This window comes from Microtus ochrogaster, unplaced genomic scaffold (genome assembly GCF_000317375.1).
Source record: "Microtus ochrogaster isolate Prairie Vole_2 unplaced genomic scaffold, MicOch1.0 UNK1, whole genome shotgun sequence".
NCBI lineage: Eukaryota > Metazoa > Chordata > Mammalia > Rodentia > Cricetidae > Microtus > Microtus ochrogaster.
In genome coordinates, this window is record NW_004949099.1 from 3,453,263 (window position 1) to 3,458,593 (window position 5,331).

Sequence of the window (5,331 nt, forward strand, 5' to 3'; positions counted from 1 at the left end):
TTATATTATTTGATATATACACATTTAGGATGAGAATGTCTTCACAATAGAGGTCCCTTTCGATCCTTATAAAACATCTCACTAGATATCTTTCAATGCTTGGGACATAAAGTTTGATGCTGCATCCTGCTCTGATTTCAGTCAGCTTGTGTCTTTGTGTTCAGCTGTGCCTCACACACAGCAGATGGTGGTTCTGGTTTTTAAATCCAGTCTGACGGGTCTTTGTCTTTTAGTTAGATTGTTTTTTCCATTTATATTTAATGTAATTAGTATTGTCACTGATCCCCATCCACCATCCCTCTACCCTGTTCTCTTGACTTTCTTTATTGTTTGTTATATATTTCTCCTTTCCTGGAATCTTTCACAAGCAATATTTAGATGAGACCAGTTATGTTCAGGGTGGTATGGCCAGAAGCCTTTTCGAAGTCAACCAACATACCTTTTTATTGCACAGTTTTCCCCCATTACTGTTTAATTATACTGTCTCTTATTCATTTGGTAGTTACTTTAGAAATTACAACATGTGACAGCCACCCCCCCAATCTACTCCACAGTGGTGTATTTTATTGCTTTCTAAGCAGGTTGTGCCTTCCAGCAGTTGTAACTCTCACCTTCTCTCTGCCTTGCACCCTATTGTTAGATTGTTACTCCAGTTCATGCTGGAGATGTGACATCATTGCGTTCGCTGCACGTGGTCTTTATTGCCACACAGGTACCCAGTTGTCTCTGTTTCCAGCACTCTCCTCTCCTTCCTGGATCTTCACACCTCCACCTGGATTCACTTTCCTTTGATCCGGAGACCTTCCACGGAGCATCTGTGGTGTGTGAGAAATTCTTTCCATTTATATCTACCTGGGAGCATTTCTGTCCTTTTTATTACAATATCTGTACATATTTAAGAGAATACTAAAAAGTAAAAAAAAAAAAAAAAAAAAAGGAAAAATCAAGTGCTGCCTGGGATACTGAGAAGGGAAATACCTCACACCGTTAGTAGGAGCGTTATTAGAGCAGCCACAACGGAAAGCACTATGGAGAGGCCATTAAAAACTAAAAATAGCACAAACGTATGATCTAGCAGGCCCTCTGCTGTGTGCACATCCGCAGGAACAAAATCCTATCATCACAGAAACACCTGCACCCCCCAAATCTATCGGAGTACCAGTCTCAACAGCCAACACAGACTCAACGGTGAGTCTGCTATCGGGTGAGTGGATAAGGAAAATGAGGTGAGGGTCCAGAGAAGAATACATGCACGAAAGCGCATCAGTCCTTTTCTGAAAGCGAAGCTGGGAGAGATGTAAACACTGGAGACCCCAGTGCCTGAGGGGATGATGAGCTTGAGGCAAGCTTGGGTTACACAGTAAGACCTGTCATCAAGGGGGACAGAGAAAGGACATACATGCGCTCACGTGTGTGTGTGTGTGTGTGTGTGTGTGTGTGTGTGTTTGTTGGGGGGGGGTGATGTGTCATTTGTAGCAACCTAGGTGGAATTAGAGGTTGCTGAGTGACAAGTCCAGGTGACTGTGCTCCACCTGTGTCTTATTTACCCACGTGCCTTCTTTGGTTGATTTAATTTTTTGCTCCTTTGGCAGGCTTTATGTCTCATTCTTGGAGGTATTCTAGATCAGAACGAAGAGGTTACCTTCAGAAATGGAGCTACTGCTCAGCCCTGTGATGGGAAGCACCTAGTACCTCAGAACACCGTGGTGATCATTTCAACAACGAAACTTGTTCCCATTGTTTGAGGACAAGTATATATAAACTAATTTTTGGTAATCTAATGCTCTTATTAGACCAAGAAACTTTTGTCATAGTTAGATTTTTATTGCTGTGAGGAGGCACCATGAATATGGCAACTGTTATAAAAGCATTTAACTGAGGGGACTCCCTTATAGTTCAGAGGTTCAGTCCATCCTGGCAGGGAGCATGGTGGCGTACAGGCAGACATGGTGCTGGAGCTGAGAATTCTTATATTTTCATAGGCAGGCAGCAGAAGGTCAACTGATTGTCACACTGAGCGAAGCTAGAGAAAAAGACCTCAAAGACCAGACCAGTGGCACACTTCCAACGGAAGGTGTGGCCCAGATTAAAGGTGTGTCCTCCAACCTCAAGGTCTGGATTAAAGTATGTGTCATCCAGCCTCCAACAAGACCATACTTCCTTCAATGGAGGCCACATCTAGTAATGCTACTCTCTGTGAGCTTATGGGGCCAAATACATTCAAACTACCAATTTCCACTTCCTGACCTCCATAAACCTTTAATAATATCATAGCAAAATGCACATACTTCAACAATGTTTAAAAGTTCAAAGTACCTTCTGAGATTCATGTAATCTCTCAACTATAATCCCCTGTAAAGTCAAATCAAAAATCAGATCACATACTTCTAATGTATAATATACATCATATACACAGGATATACATTACCATTTCAAAACATAGGAAAGGGAGCATAGTGGGAAATACTCCACCAAAGCAAGACCAAAACCAGCTGGGCAAACTCCAAACTCTGCATCTCCATGTCTCGCGTCGAAATGTGATCCATATCTCCAATTCCATTCAGCTTTGTTGACCGGAATCCATATCTTTCTCTAACCAGGGAGTGGCTGGTTCCACTTCCTGTGTGCACTCTCCTCCACAGGTATCCCACGACTCTGGCATTTCTTGGATAGTTTTTAATTACAAAATTCCAATTGCCCAATGGCTGGAATCCTCTCGCGATTTTCTCCAAAGGGTCATTTTCTGGCTCTGTCCTCTGCAGTACATGTAGCTCATCTTCTAGGTTCTGGCTGGCTCCACCCCACTACTTCTGTTCCTGGTGGTCCTCCCATGGTACTGACATCTCCAAAACCCTGGAATCTTCTGTTGCAACTGGGCTGCATTTCCACCAACAGCCTCTCATAGGATCTCATGGTGCCAAGCCTGAACTTCGCATGATTGCTTCAGTCCTGGTTCTTCAACTGCTGCTGGGGCTGTACCTTCACCAATGGCCTCTCCTGTCTTAGTGTCAAGCCTCAGCTGCTCTCCATGACTCCTTCATGCCTTCAAAACCTGTACCACCTGGGCGGTGCCTGCACATTACCAAGTCCGGCTGCTAGCACGAGGTACAACCTTGGCTGTCCCTGGAACACAGCTTCTCTATGCTCTCAGGAAACTCTTCCAAGAAGATTTCATCTCACTGAGGCTAGTCTCTTCTTTTTTTTTATTTTTTATTTTCCTTTTGAAGTTTTGTAATTATATTTATGTACAGAAAACTCAGCAGTACATTTAACCCAGTTTAGTAGCGAGTTCTTTGGCCTTTGCCTTTTCCAGCTTGGCAATTCGAGCCACAGATTTAGGACCCAGGACGTTGCCTCCCCAGTGGCGGCGGATCTCATCATATCTGTCGTTGTAATTGGTCCTAATAGCTTGGCCAGAGCACCCTTGTCTTCTGAGTTAACCTGTGTGAAGGCAACAGTGGTGCACGTCTTCCTATGGACCAGCCGCCCCAGTCTGGCCTTTCCCTTGATGATGCAGTAGGGGACCCCCATCTTCCGACACAGGGCAGGCAGGAAGACCACCAGCTCAATGGGGTCTACGTCGTGGGCAATCACCACCAGCTGAGCCTTCTTGTTCTCTACCAAAGTGGTGACTGTATTGACGCCTGCTCGAAGGACAGGTGGTCTCTTAGTCGGGACATCCCCTTTGCCGGCAGCTTTCTTCTCAGCACGGGCCAGCAGCCTCTGCTTCTTTTCCTGCTTGGTCTCTGGCCTGTACTTGTGGGCAAGTTTAAGCAACTGGGTAGCTGTTTGCTGGTCCAGGGCCTGGGTGAACTGGTTAATGGCAGGAGGAACTTTGAGCCACTTGTAAAGGATGGCCCTCTGCCGCTGCAGCCTGATGTAGAGGGGCCATTTCACGAAGTGTGTGGGATCTCTCTTGGGCTGGATGTCCTGCCCAATGCCGAAGTTCTTAGGCCTCTTCTCAAACAAAGGATTCACCACCTTCTTCATCTCCTGCTTCTTCACTACGGCAGGGGCCGGGGCCACCTTCTTCCCCTTGGCCTTCTTTCCCTTGGGCATCTTGCCGGGCTGGAGGAGAGAGAGGCTAGTCTCTTCTTAATCACTAATTTCTCAGCTCCAGCCAACAGCATCAAGAATCCCAGCAAAGCAAAATTTTGCTTTAGTAGTTCTGGTGTTTTGTTAATCACAGCTGATTTTTCAGTTCCAGCTAACCAGAACCACAAGATCTTAACTCCTTTCTTCTCCTTAACACTAAAGCCAGAACCACACAGCCAATGTTGGGGCTGGGATATGGTCCCCTTGTTTAGTCACATCCTCACCAGCTTTCAGACTTTCACTCACTAAGCTTGACTGTCCTTAACCTCGGGCTGCAGACCAGGTGAATTCGGGGAGGTCTGCCAGCCTCTGCCTCTGGGTTAAAGGTGTTACCAACATTGCCTGAGGCTACCACTTCTTTTATTACATTTCTTAATTTGTTTATCTCCTTGAACAGAGGATTTAGCTCCGACCCACTTTCTGGTGCCATTTTTCTCCTCAAATGTTTTATCTTGCTCAGCTTGCTCCTTTCATTATAAATCTTCATTAGAGATACCACTAATATCCATATGACCGAGCCTATACTAGACTGTTTTGAGATTTCTTCTGCCAATGGAATTAATCCAAAACTCTTCACTTTGACCTCAGGCAGACTTTTCAGACAAGGGCAAAAAATAGTCACATCCTTCACCAAAATATCACAAAAACGATTGCTCAGCAGCATACTAAAATTATTCTCTGAAACCTCTTGAGCCAGCTCCTGACAGTTCAAATCATTGTCGGCACCATTGTCATCCATGCTCCTACTAGTATTCCACTGCTTTCCAAAGCCAAAGTACCAAAGTCCAAAATCCAATCCAAACAAAAGCATGGTCGGGTAGGCCTATCACAGCAACACCTCAGTAGCTTCGATCAACTTCTGTCTTAGTTCTTTCTATTCTTGTGAAGAGACACCATGACCACAGCAACTCTTATAAAGAAAACATTTAACTGAGGGGCTTGCTTACAAATCAGATGTTCAGTCCATCTTGGCGGGGAGCATGGCGACATGCAGGCAGACGTGGTGCTGAAGCTGAGAGTCCTTACATCTTCATAGGCAGGCAACAGGAAATCAACTGAATGTCACACTGAGAAAAGCTTGAGACCTCAAAGCTCACACCCGCAAGCCTTCCAACAGAAGGTGTGACCCAGATTAAAAGGTGTGCCCTCCAACCTCAAGGTCATCCAGCCTCCACCAACACTTTCTCCAAACAGGTCACACCTCTTAATAGTGCCACTTCCTATGAGCTTGTGGAG

At 45.2% G+C, this 5,331-nt stretch overlaps 1 pseudogene; it reads right to left on the bottom strand.

Moving 5' to 3' along the window:
* Nucleotides 1-3,268: 3,268 nt before the first annotated feature.
* On the bottom strand, nucleotides 3,269-4,074 carry LOC101992905 (annotated as a pseudogene).
* Between the last annotated feature and the right edge of the window lie 1,257 nt (nucleotides 4,075-5,331).